This window comes from Fukomys damarensis, unplaced genomic scaffold (assembly GCF_012274545.1).
Source record: "Fukomys damarensis isolate Sample0158 unplaced genomic scaffold, DMR_v1.0_HiC HiC_scaffold_15, whole genome shotgun sequence".
In the NCBI taxonomy this organism is placed as follows: Eukaryota; Metazoa; Chordata; class Mammalia; order Rodentia; family Bathyergidae; genus Fukomys; species Fukomys damarensis.
This window is the reverse complement of record NW_022900927.1, coordinates 52,191,519-52,206,248: the sequence shown is the minus strand read 5'-3', so window position 1 is coordinate 52,206,248 and position 14,730 is coordinate 52,191,519.

Genomic DNA, 14,730 nt, shown 5'->3' with positions numbered 1-14,730 from the left:
TCCTGGGGAATAAAGAACAATAGAGGTACCCAAGGCAGGCGTGGGAGACGAAACGTGTACAGATTTCCAGAAATAGGAGGGACTACAGAGCTGGAGCCCTGTGTACTGCGTCGTAATTGAGCCTGTGGGTGAAGTTGAGCTGTTCTTACAGCTTTAAGAATTCAGTTGTCTCCTTATATGTAAAAGCTGTGGAAGATAAACTAGGAATAAACAATAGTTTTGCAGAAAAGAGTGCTATGAAAATAAATCCAATTTGGAAAACAAGAAGAAATTTGCATTGTCAGGTGCTAAAAATAAATTAAGTATCTGAATTACTCCAAGTTCAATAAATCAAATTGTTATCTTGCCTGAAAAACAATTCCTTTCACAGTTTATGGGCATCAAAATGGATTTATCATGTTGTTAGAATCTGAGGTTTTATGCACCTTCTGCCAGTAAAAATTATGTCTGTTATTGTTAAAGGCTGCTCCAGTGTAGTGCTTTTATTAATCAAGATAGAGTAGCTTTTACCTTGGTAACAGATGAACCATGAAGCATCAGTTACTTAAAACAGCAAAGGTAAAATTCTCACACTACGTGTCCAAAGTGATTCAGTAGTACAGCTGTTCTGTTTCTTGTAAGCTAACGTGGTCTTCCATCTGGAGCATAGCTGGTCTTCATGGTAACAGGGAAACCGGGTAAGAGGAACACAGAGGCTTCTCATTATCTCTGAATGAAGAATGCAGAGAAATCCACACACAGTTCGTTAGCCAGAACCCATCTCTTGGTCCTGCGAGATGCCACAGGGATTTAGAATATTAACCTTCATAACGGGAATAGAAAGATTCGTCAATCCTGCTAATGTCTACCATGTTTGATAATTTGAAATAATAAAGGGAGATTCTTGATGAAGCATCTTCTAGAGAAGAGAGACATAAGGAAAAAGAGGAAGAAGACAACAAGAGTTTGAGGACGTGGACATAAGAAAGACCAGAAATTTCTTAAGAGCCATTTAAAAGGAGGCATTTTAGTTGCTCCGTGATAAACGGTTGCTGCATATTTGAACTTTCTGTCAAATACAAAATAAATAACTAATACTTAGTGATGAGGCCCATTAAAGTTAATATAGTTTTTAAACAAAGTAAGACATAATTAAAATTAACATTTAGTTGGGGCACGCTGTGGCGATCCTATCCCCATACAGAATTAAGCCTCTGTCTGAATTCAAAAGGTAAGCAACTACAGGAGCAAGCTTTTACGATGAGCCAGTGAGCAAGACAAACCAAACAAATGAGAAAGAAAAACAGAAAGTTCAGAGGACAAACATAGATAATTTTTAAGTGAGTAAAGCACTTTTTAAAAAATACAGGCTTACTTATATAATGTTTACATTCCTTGTTTGGAGTTGGTACCTGTGTATAGCACATCTTAATTCCTTTTCTCATTCTCTTTGCCTCCCTCTTCACCCTCCGTCTCTTGGTCCCCTTCCCATTTGGGAAAGATCTATCTCCCAACTTCCAATCACCTATCTTTTACTTTGCTCTGTACTTATATTTTGGGTTTCACATATAACAGAAACTACGTGATCTTTAAGCTTGTGTATCTGATTTATTTCACTTAATATTATGTACTCAAGGTGCATCAATTTCCTAAAAATAATTCAAGTTTATCTCTCTTTATGGCAGAGTAGCACTCCATTGTGAATAAATGCAGTATTTTCTTTATCCACACCTCTGCAGATGGATGACACGTAGGTCACTTCCAGGATGTAGTTCCTATGAGGTATGGTGTTGTAAAATGGATATGCATGTATCACTGAAAAATGATGTCTTCGACACTTTCCAGAAGATAGTTAGAGGGGGAGTAGTTAAGCCAATGGAATTTCTTGCTTTAATTCTTTTAGGATTCTTTTAAGGTTTGCAGAAAGAATCTTACACTTGATCTTAGCCAAAAGGCTGAGAAGCGATATTGCAGAAAGTATCTTAGATGGCCATTCTGCTTCAACTTTTTAAGAAGGAAAAGGTGAGCAGTAGGGAGTGATTCCCATATGAGAACAACAAGCTTAAAGTTCTGAGACAAAGATATAGAAGATACAGAGAGAGCAGAAGCCTGATCTGGAAAGAAGTAGAACCCCACTAGAAGCTAGCAGTTTAAAAGCTGAAAAATTTTGTTTTAGCAGAATCTGCATAGATTTGGCACATCTGACTTTTAGGCTGAGGCAAAGTAAGCACATCAGGATAGGAGGTTTAGACAGACAGCTCTATTTGCATTGTAATATTAAAAATATCTATTATTATTATTATTATCACCTCTAAAAGCTTTCTAGATTTTAATCATTTGGATTTTTAAATTTTTTCTATTTCTTTCTATGTTTGTAGTTAAATTCTTGACAACTCCAAATGGGGAATTTTATTCCAGAAAATATAGTTGTGGCAGTGATGAAAACCCAGGCTCAGTTGCTAGCAGTCATAAACAGAAGTGAGAGTAAACATCAAGATTCCTTATGCCCATAGAAGCAAAAAGAACATAAAGGAGTTAGTCCACAGTGGAGTTGGACCCTAGGAGGTGGACTTTGCCTGCATTAACATGATCAATTCAAATAAGTTGGCAAAGTCATTGTTGTTGGGATTTCCATTCATTCATATAACATTATCCATAGCTTCTCTCAGCCACAATGAGATTAAAAAGTGGAGAAAGTAGATCATGTACTGGACTTCCTCCTTCCTAGGCCTACTAGAAGTATTGTAAGCATATTTTCTATTAGCTTATGCCAGTCAGTGATTAAATTGTCAACAACCCAAGAAATAACTTCAACTGAATACCATTTGTTATGTCACCCCAGGTTAATACTGAACCATTGATAATATTTGTCAATATGTGATACTCCAATTAGCTGTATGTTTTCACGGCACACACATGGACAGTTGCTCATGGGAATTAAGATTGTAATAACATGGACACTGGTCTTAATGGTTTGGTGAGAAGAATGCATAGATTAACTTTACCCAAGTCAGAATGACTTCTTATTTTACAGAAAGGATTATTTCAGTTAACGAAATAATTTATGAAGAGCTAAGGGTAAGGAAACGTAGATGACATCCTAAAATGACAAGAAGACAGGAAAACATTCAAGACCAAAAATCACTTTTTTCAACCAAAATGCATATAAGTGAATTAAAGTTATCAGTGACTAACATAGGATTAATGGTAGAAAAGTGATACTTAGTAAAATACAAAGGTACATCAGCTTTTTACTGGGATTCAAACAATATCTCACAAACAGAACAGCTTCACTATCCAGCTGTACTTCTAGAAAAGGGAATGCTAAGAAGCAAAGAGGCAGATACAACCTTTTATAGGTAAAGTAAAATTCTGCTTAACATGAGTATTGGGATTTCCTACAATCAAGTATTTGGTTTTTCAAGCTTTCTAGAAATACGGTCCTATGGTTGGAGCAGATGTGTTATTAGCTCTTTCTCTGATATCTTCACAAGTCCTATTATTCCAATCAGGTAGTGAGCAGCTGTTAAAAATAAATCTAATCTTGAGTCTTGGGAAAGAAAAGGAGGCCCTGTGTGCTACACTCAATTCTGACTTCATTCCAAGCACAGTGGTTTAGATCAGATATTATAAAATCAGTAATCCAGAGAGTACAGTAATCACACCATTATAATGCTGAAAAGGGTTCAACAGCTCTCTTTCCACATGGAGTAGGAGATCTGGGGCCAGAGCTCTGTGGTGAGACAGCTCAGTGAGCGCAAGGAGGTTTCATATTTATTATCTGGGACAAGCAATCTCAGTGGGTTGGGACTGATTCTCAACTTTTTGGTTCCAAGTGCGATCTGCATGCAGCTCCTGTCATTTTAGTGTGCTTTTGGTTGTCTGTATAACCCTAACACTGGGGGAAAGAAAAGAGTTTAGAGAGACATAAGCCAATAGCTTTCAGGAAAAAACTCAACAGAAAGCTGTTAAACCCTAAGATCAACTGAGAGTCTCAACAGCTCTACTGCAGGGTTCGTTCTCTGCTAGGGCATTTCCACCTCCTCAGCATTCCAATGGAAAATTAACCCAAAGACGAGCTCAAGGTCAACATGGTAACCCATACCTGTAATCCGAGCACTCTTGGAGAAAACGGCAGTCTTGCTTCTCTGCTAGGGCATTTCCACCTCCTCAGCATTCCAATGGAAAACTAACCCAAAGACGAGCTCAAGGTCAACATGGTAACCCATACCTGTAATCCGAGCACTCTTGGAGGATGAGACAGGAAGATCTCAATTCCAAGTCCAGACTGTGAACTTCATGGCTTTGCAAGGCCCTGTTTTAAAATAAAAATTAAAAAGGTCTGGGGAGACAGCTCAGTGTAAACACCCTGGATTAAATCTCTAGTACCAAAAATAGATAGGTACCTAAATGATAGATAGATAGATAGATAGATAGATAGATAGATGGATATAAACTGCAGGTCACTCTTTCATCTTCACTGATAGATTATCCTTTGTAGAAGCTGATTTGTTTGTAGGTCCAGAGATGTCTATCCCATGAAGTGTACTTTATAATTCCCCATGGATTGAAAAAAGACCATAGAGTTTATGTTTATATTTCTTCTATTTGAAAATCCCACTTGTGTCTTTAATATGTACACAATACATTAAAACACTAGATTTCAAGTAAAATAATGAATAAATATTGATATAGGAGAGCATATTGATATTTGGTTGTTTTTTTAATTGATAAAAGGATATGTACAATAAAACATTCTTAAAAAGTTGGAAACCCCCATTCTAGATAATCCACAGCCCCAGTCAAATGTTTCCAAGAAGGCAAAGTGAACTGAAAAGACCTTACTGACATAATTGCCTTCCAAGAGTCACCCAAGGAAATTTCTTGACCAAGGATAGTGATCAGAGTATATTAACAGTGGGGCATAAGAAAGGGAAAAGAGGAAGGGAGAAACAATACATGGAAATTGTTCTCCTTAGGTGACATTTATCTTCAATAACAAACCCTGGAACAAAAGACCTAGAGGGCCCACCTTCCTGATCCTCACCTCTACAGCATGCTCTATTTATGTTGATATAAACATAGTTGTTCTCAACTAATCATCTGTTGAATCCAAGGGACAAGATCCAGAGCAAGGCTACTCCATGAGGGAGAATGCATGTCACGAATAACTTGAAGATACCAAGCGTACTGAGGAAAATGAAAATTGCATGATTGGTGAAATTGCAGCTTATTCAGGAAAATAGTATGGTTCATGTAGTTTGCTTGGAAGGTGTCAGACAGTGAGCATGGAAGACTGACCTCCCAACTGAAAACTGAAGGTAAGGTCAGGTTCAAGATCACAGTGCCAACAGTGACTCCTCAGCCAAATCCAGCCTGCAGTCTTGGTGTGTTTGGCCATACATCTTTTACATTTTTCTGAATTTTTCTAAACATTCAATGTATGTATAATTTAATACCCAAAAAGGTCCACATTTATGGCTCCTCTTAATAAATAAAAGATCTGAAAACACCGGGCCTGCATTTCTGAAGCCGCCATGGGCTACAGAGAGCTGTGCTCCTTACTGAGAGAGGACAGAGCCTCTCATCATTAGAGTCCTCAAAATATTACTACATATGTTCAAGATTCACAGATGCAGCCATGACATGGAAAGCTGAGACAACTCCAGAAGGCAAATGAGAAGCCCTGAATGCTCAGCCCATTTTCACAGTGCTTCTTCCTCTGAACCCGCAGCAGACCCAATGCCAGGACCTACCTTTCTCTGAATAAGTAATGGTAAGAACCTAAAGCAAGAGAAAAGTTAAGGGAAGTTCTCTCACTGCAGTTATATTCTAGTCAGGAAAATTGGAGATAGTGCATCAGCTATCGCTGGAGTTAATATATTTTGAATGGAGTAATTAACCAGTCACTGTTCTTTTTTAGGTGGTTAATGTACTTTTGCACATACAGAAACTCCACTGGAAGGAAATAATTACGTCCTACTTAACAAATTTGTCAGTGAATCATGGAGACAAGCAACTTGGATAGAGTCAGAGCTAAGAAGTGGTGCAGTAACAATGGGCCCTCAAAGTCTGGCATCAGAGGGAAGGCATCTAACTACTGTGCCACGCCATTAAATTCTAAGCAGACTGCTGCAAAGACTGATGTGAAAGAGAGGGACTAGGCAGCCATTTTAGACTTAGAGGTCAATAAAAGACTTTCTCAGGGGGCGACAACTAAACTGAGATCTAAAGCACACAGCTATACAAAAACAGAAGCAGAGAGAGCACAGTAGGCAAAGAGAGCATCGAATGCAAAGGACTAATGTTGGAATAAGCTTGCTTGTGAAGGTCCTGAGATAAGGTGACCAATATGGTTGTACTTTGATGGGAAAGGAAGAGAAATACAAATATGATGCTGAAAGGAAAAAGCACAGGCCTAATTCTCTAGGCTTCTGTAGAAGTTTAGATTTTATTTGTATTTGGGACCCAGTGAATGGTTATAAATTGAAAAGTGCCAAAATCTAGGTGGCATTCCAAAAGGTTATCTCATGTTAACCTGGGCTCTATACAAACTGACTTCAATCCATGTTTTTAATTTCCACTTCTAATATTTCTTCTTCATACCTTTTGTGTTCTAACTTCTGCATCCTAGGACCTGGTTTTAACCTAGAAAACCAATTCTGGCGGAAAAATAAAGCCCTGATTTGTAGCTGTTGCCAATTTCTGTGGTGTAAATACATCCATGTAGCCAGATATAAACTACTTAACAGTTGGACAGCAGTTATTTAACAACCAGCTCCTAAATACAAGTCAGTTGTTAAGAGCTGGCTTCTGAAGGGTTTAGCCCTAACATCTTGCCCTGCTGCTGAAAATTACCAGCCCCTTACCTGAAATGGCTTTCAAGATCCCATTCTCTTTGCCTATAAAACTTAATCATTTTACACCTATAGTTAAGAAAAGAACATCAGGCTTCAGATAAAACTGAATTCAAATAGTAGCTTCATCAATCAGTCACATGATCTTAGAAAAAGTCTCTAACTTCTAAACCACTGTTAACTCATTCTTTATACTCCATACCTCAGGATCGTGCTACATGAATGAAATGAAAAATTATAATATAAAACATTCAACAAAATACTTTAATACTATATACTTCATAACAATCTTTTTACTCATCTTCTTTCTTTCATGGCCCTGTTTAGGAGCCAGTGAAAGCTCGATGTTTGTGAGGATGACCTTTGTATCGCCTGTCTTTGTATATCTATATAGCCTGTGAGAGTTAGGACCCTGTTTGCCTTCCTGTGTCTCGTGTTTGCCTTCCAGGACTCACACAAGAAACAGTCTTTTTTTCCTAAATAGTAACAGAATTACCACATTGTGTGAGCTATATCACATACATAAAAACAAATATCAGCTAAAATATTAGCATTTATTTTATAATAGAGTTGCCTAACAAAAGCAACATCTTCAAGATTCGGGTAGTAGACATTTCCTGTCACTGCATTTTGTCTTTATATTGGGAATTTCATCATTTTTTCTTTATAGGCTGCCACTTGAGGTAGGTAATAAGTCTTAATCTCCTCCTATCTTTATTTGCTAGACTGCTATAGATTCCTTATATTAATATTTAGTTACATCAACATCAAAAGCGGATGCATCCATTGACACATATGAAACATGTAGCTTTTAGTGACAGCTCTACTCTACTTTGTGATTTAGGCTGAGTCTCAAACTTGCTGAGATTTATTACATCAGAATGAATTCAGTCTATAACTTATCTAAAATTCAATGATTCCGTGACATAAAATATTTATAAACACCAAAACCACTGCTAAAGCCACCAGAAAAATTATGTTTGGCACTATTCTTATGAGATTAACACAAAAAATTTACGTACTCCTCTCTAGCAAGTCAATGCAGAGTATTAAGTCAACTGTACGAATAATTCAGAAAGTAAAATGAAATGAAGCAAAGCAAGAACCTGTAGTTTTTGAAGATAACACAATCCACTTAAATTATAGTCTTACTCAAAAATCACTGGAAAAACAGTGTATTCTGTGTTTCTGTTTAAGAAAACAGAAAAGATGCATTTTCCTTTAATTTTTGAATTAAATATCAAAATCTTGCTTAAAGAAATATTCAAGCAAATAGTCAATCAAATGTGTATAAAATTAACCCATGTTCACTTGAGTATCTTAGTCAAATTTTAAAAGGTGTTTAAGAATGCTAGAAATGAAGTCACTCATTAAAATGGATGACTGTATTCTGTCATTTCTTTAAATCCATTATGCTCTAATCAATATATTCATAGGTTCAAAGTCTCAGAAGAGTGGCTTCCCTAATGTATGCATATGATGTACCCCAATTTTTAACTCAGAGATTGGCACCACTGTGTTCTAAATTATCTGGCGTCACTGCCAACACATTTAAGGCAACTATTTGTTAGTTCTTGAAAGCTAATATGCAGGCTATAATGTACTCTAACTTTTGCAACCAATAAGACTACTACTATTTGAACTGCTAAAGTGGTTGAATAACACTCTGAGCCTCAGTCCAGAAACAGATTGCAGCTTACTGCTAAGCACTGCATATCAAGTGGTAAATTGTCACTCTGACCAGGGTCAGAAGAATTTTATCCTTACATTTCAGGCAACAATAAGTAATAAGTCCCGAGCATTGCTTGCAATCTCCAGTTCTTTCCTCAGTGATAACTGACACAGAGTGTTTTCAGCCATGTCTCACCTCTGCGATAATTGCAAATTTCCATTGTGGAACATGTGTAATTTAAATTATCAATCACATTTTTCTTGATTGGATCTTGCACCTCTCTCAACTGTGTAGGAATGAGAGCTAACAAAACTGAAAGAATGTGGGAAACTTTTAAGAATTTAAAATCTTACATGCTGAAAAATGTGCCCCTAGAAGAGAAGAAAATGATATATATAAGTCTCTCACATTCTTTTGCACACATTATTTTTTTTTATTCTGTAAAGTCGTTTGACACACACAAAAAACTATATTATTAATCATCTGAAATTTCAAATATCTCCCAGGATAGAATCACCTAGATTTTGGAAAACAGATTTCTTAAAAAAAAATAAAATGAAATAACTACAATGATTCCTTGATACTGTCAGCAGTCTCCAAGAGAGTTTACTGATTCATGTTGCTGGAAAACACTTGGTTAAATATGGCTGGTTGTTTTTCTATTCAGAAAAATCCACGGAGGCAAGAAAGGCTGTTTATTTATCCAGACACTCTTTGATGAGAAGGCGAGAAAACCCCATCCATCCCTTAGTCATGTTCCACTTGGCCTGCCCTGGACCCCAGGCAGATTTAGTACTGAAGATGTGAGATCCACAAGCCCTTTGAAGAGGACCCAACTGTGCCTGTTGCCAGGGGTGAACCGGAAATCCCTGATGACTGAGGTCTTTCGGTGGTTTGGCATTCCTCGGGCTTTACTGAAGAGGTGGCTGCACTGTGACTCAGCTGTGAGCCATGAATGGGCCTTCCTCTGTCCTAAAGTAAGAAGAACGGTGAGATCCGAGTGTTTGCTAATGCAACTGCCATCTGCCACCGTTAAGTCCTATGGTGACAGAGTGCATGTTAATGCCAGATAGTCTGAGAATACTCACCATCTGCTCATTGCCCTGAAATAAAATTAACTAGGTCATCCGGACTTGGAAACCTTGCTGGAATTATTGACCTCTATTCCCAGCCTCAAGGGTGGAAATCTTTCCCCCACGTTAACATCATTTATATTACGCAGAGAAATAGTTTCACTCTAATTCTTCTAGTGGAAAAAGCACAGTTAATTGATAAGAGGTTGATAAGAATCTACATGTTAAAAATGAATAAAGGTATTACACTTGTGAGCAATAATATTACTGATAATATTACTAATTGTTGTCTAACTGAATACTTCTATAGGAAGAAAAAGTATAATAAATTAATTCCAAGAAGAATGTGCCAAATCTATATGGTCTTTGTTCACCAACTAATGAAATGCAATTTTTTTTTTCAGGCACTTAGACTAGAAAGGAACAAAAAAGACTTTAAGGCATTTCACTCCTGCTTAATAATTTAAAATGTGTCTGCCCTGTGGTAACTGAATCTAAGATATAACTGAGGCCTTCCAATAATTTAACAGTGGTAAAAATATTTTCATCCCCCTAAAAGAGGAGTGTGAAAAAGCTTTAATTCAATTCTGCTCTAGAAAGCCTGATTTTCTTACTCCGTGCGGCCTGCCTTCCATTCTACTCCTCTTATTCTGTTCTCACATCCCTCAGTAGAGTGTTGATCTGGTCAATATTAATCCAGCAGTGAATTTCAGCTGGGTGGAAAATACAGGACAGAAGGAGAGGAAATGGGATCAATAGCTATTTTCAGATCTTTATTGCTGGTTCCGACCTGAACATAGTTCTCCCAAAAACTGCTCTTTAAAAGAGTAATTTAAGAGGGGAAGGTTACTTCTTGGAAGAGTTTTGGAGCATCAATAACAGGAAATAATAGTGCATTTATACAACCTATAATGTGCAGATCTGCAATACATCTAGTAGAGCTGTCCTTAGGTCCTAAGAGATTCAGATTTTAAAGAGTCCATTCATGAGAGGGATTGTTGACCAGCCTTTCTTATAAGAAATGTCTGAGAGCAGAAATTCCTCTGGTCTTACAGTGTGCCTTAAATTTTTAAAAAATTGATCAGTACGTTTATTGTCCACCAGTCACTATGAATATAAAAATTTACCACTGTAGGTCCAGCATTATAGTCTTGGAAGAGACATTGATTTGATCCTTCTTTTTCCTATCTCATGAGATACGTGAAATATATAGTCTATGAATAAAATACGATAAAATACCGAATTATACAAAATGTGCTCATGAAAATATAACACAAGTCTGCAAACTAAAGTAGATCTCACCATCTTCTCGCATAGCGCTCATACTTATTATTCTTAGTAATTTCAATCACTTGGCTACATAGTATTATTTCTACGCTACCTCAATATTTGCATCTTTATCCCAACCCCAAATGCTCCATAAGGATGGTTTTATATAATGTATTCCTTGACTCATCCTTAGTGCCTAAACAGTGTCAGAAATATAATGGGTGTTTACCAAATGCTTATTGAATTAATTTTTAAAATATAGCATATTCATGATACTGGGGTATAGTGAAAAATAAACATCATAGTTCTATTCTTTCCCTCACTGATTTATTTATATATTCAGTGGTGCTACTGACCACATACTATGCCAAGATTGTCCTTAGAGGTATGGATATATCAATGAATAAAATGCTCATAATTAATTTTTTGCATCAATTTTTTACAGCAGAGGCCATTATTAAACATTTTATAAGAATATTTTGTTTTAGGTATACATATAATTGCAAAATATAATAATTTTAAAGAGTAAGAAGGGCCAGGGATTTAGCTCAGTGGTTCTGCCAACTGCCTCACAAGCACAAGGTCCTGAGTTCCATCCCCGGTACCAAAAAGGAAAAAAGAGAGAGACAGATGGAGGTAGAGGAGAGAAGAGAGGGAGAGAGGGAGGGAGAGGGAGAGAAAACGAAAGAGAAAGAGTAATGATGGAGATTTAACTTACCCTGATGTATTAAAGAATAGTAAAGGAATGCATGCCTGTAAATCAGTAGAAAAATTATGATTTGTAGAAATAAAAGAGGTGATTCAGGCAATTTGGCAGAAAATAAAACATGTTTCCTGGAAGTTTCAGAGGAAAGTAAAGCCAGTACTGAGTGTTAATTCTTCTTTTCCTTCAAGGTCCAAATATATTCATAGAGGCATCTAATAGTGCTTGTAATTAATAGGTAAACTATATTTAAATATTGTATTTCTCAAGGTTTTTCCTCACAAATTATTAAAATTTTTAATTTTATTCATGTGTTGCTTTTTGAATTAAATATATCACATGGTGTCATTTTCCTTTTCTAGTTAGTCAATAAATCACAAAGTATTATACTTCAGTTGGTTAAGAAGCATCAAGAATTGAAATTTCAGGGCCAGGGATTTAGCTCAGTGGTTCCGGCATCTGCCTTACAAGCACAAGGACCTGAGTTTGATCCCCAGCACCAAAAAAAAAAAGTAATGAAATTTCTTCTTAAAGAAATGAATTTCACATTTCTTAAGAAAATGCCATAAGATAAAAACAATAGCAAAATACATATAAGTGACCATAATTAATCAAGTCAAATTGATTTTTTATTGCGTTTATTGGTACAATTCATGTATACAGTACAGTTACATTCATCATTGGGACCTTGTACCGTTACATGACAGGCCTTGGTTCTCATTTTTTCCCCTTGTCCCTGCCCTCCCTTCACTCCCTCCTCCCCTCCCCGTTTACAAACACTTTATTTGCATCTTTTCATTTTCTCACATTTTTTTTCTTTTTCCTTATTCCCTTTCCCCTACCCTTCCCACTTTCCCCACACCTTTAGCCCTTTTCTTCCCGTTTCACAATGTCTGATTGCCTTTAAAAGTTTGCCATAAAAGAATACCACTCTAAAAAATGATCATACTAGATATAAATAATGGCACAATGCTAATTCCATGAACGATATACTTATTTAATAACGATGCATTAGCTATCTGAGAAAGGGGGTTATTGGAAGATATTTTGATTTAAGAGCTACTTATTTATAGATTTGCTATTATAAATGCAAAAGGCATTAAAAGGCAGCATGCCATAAAGCATTATGTAGGGGACATTTTTTATTTATTTGGAAGCCATGCCCACACCCTATCAAAGACGATAAACTTGGGCAATGGCCTGAATTTAGATTCAAAGCTGAGATGCTGAGCGCGTGGGCTGAGGCAGTTATTATTTCCTGAATAAGACTTTATGCTTCATCCAGAATTCATTCTCTCTGACCTTCAGCCAAGAAAGGAAGTAGAGTGGATGACCAACTTTAACACTTGCTCTAGGGATTTCTCTGTAGCTGAAGCTAAAAGGAGCTGCTAATTGAGGAGCCCGGCCTGAACCTAGCACGTTCTGCATTTAGATGGCTTGCCTAAGCCAAACACTTGCTGCTAATTGAGGAGCCCGGCCTGAACCTAGCACGTTCTGCATTTAGATGGCTTGCCTAAGCCCTTGGCAGCAGTGGGACTCTTGCCTTATGCCCTACAGACTTCTGAAAGAAAAGCCATGCAGGGCAGGGTATTACTATGGGAGCCAGCATGAGGGGAGGGGAAAGGAAGGAGGGAAGACAGGGAGGAAGGAAGAGAGGTCTTATTTATGTCTGCCACTTTCAGAATCAATTAGTCTAGTATTGAAACTAGAGCTCCTGTCTAGTACTCATTTACTGAATCAATCACACCTCCAATCACAAGTTCTTGAGATGCAAAATATGTGTTTGGTGGTAACTACTTTGGAGAGTACTTTTCAGGGTCAGGCAGGTAGGAAACAATAAATGTTAGCTTTTGTTTCTGTTGTTATTGATACTTTTTTATGCCATATATGGGAGAGAAAAAAAGATAAAATGTTGAGTTTTGTGTGAAGCTTATAAGATGTTCTTTTGGGGATCTCAAACCCCCATCTTCACCTCAATTAACCCTCCCAGATTTGGATTCTTCAGGTAAGAAGCAAAGCAACTATTTGGCACAGGGAAAACTGAGTAACTTGCCCTCGGACTAATCTTCCTGACAAGCCCTCCGATGGAAAAAGTGTTTCCAATCAGGTAGTTGCCAGCCTTGCCTAGAACTTTTTTTTAAAAGGAATTTGAATAGATAAGGTGGAGGAAGCAAAATTAAAAAGAGCTCTTTATCTAAATCAGACCTTGCTCTTTAGCTAGTTTTAATACATCTCGGTGAAAGATGTATTAAAACATACATCTTTTGAAAGCTCCTACTTGGTAATCAAAGCAAAGACAAATTCAGCTAAAATATCTCAGACAAATATTTAATAAGTAAATACAAGTAAAGAGAGAGGAAAAACAAATTCTTAATAGCACAGCTTGAAAACTAAATGTAGCACTATACATAGGAACTAAAAATAACCAGGATACAAGATTTCCTTCAGAATAAAATTCTGGATATTGAACACTGAGTCATATGCTTCTGAGAAATGGAGGCGTTTCATTACTTCCTCTGAAACTGTCAAGACAAAAACTAGTATTTGTTGTTTTGTTTTGTTTTGTTTTTTTATCAGTGAACTGTGTTTCTGAGGAAGTTTTCTGAAATGATACTTTAAAGCTTTAAAAATCCACACTTAGTTTTTGAAAAAATATACATATTTTCTTTGATAAGTAAGTAATAATAATGTTCTTCCAAAACACTCAAGAATAAAGAAAAATAACTTTTACTTTAACAGAAAGAAAGAAATTTATAATGAGAAGAGATGGGAAAAGAGTTTAAATCTTCATGCCATTTTGCTTTTGTCCAACAAAGAAGGAGAAAAAAGGAGTTTCAGCTATTAACATCAAATTTCCTGCTTTACTGTACTCTGAGGAAAAGATCTAGTTCATAGCCAAATGTTGTTGCTCTAGTATTCCAAAATGCAGGTTGGTATCTAGGGAGATTCCTTCTGATATTTGGGTAAATTCCCGTTGCCAAAATGCCTTACAAGGTCTCAGGTAGATCAGATGCCTTCCCTAATTTTGTTTAACCTCAAGCTTTCATCCTATTGATTTTGCTACTCCTAAAATTATGTCCATATAATGATAGGAACAATCAGTATTCTCATGTTACTCTACTTCATGAATATACTCACACAAATATCTTCTGTGATGTAGGATATGTGTGTGTATAT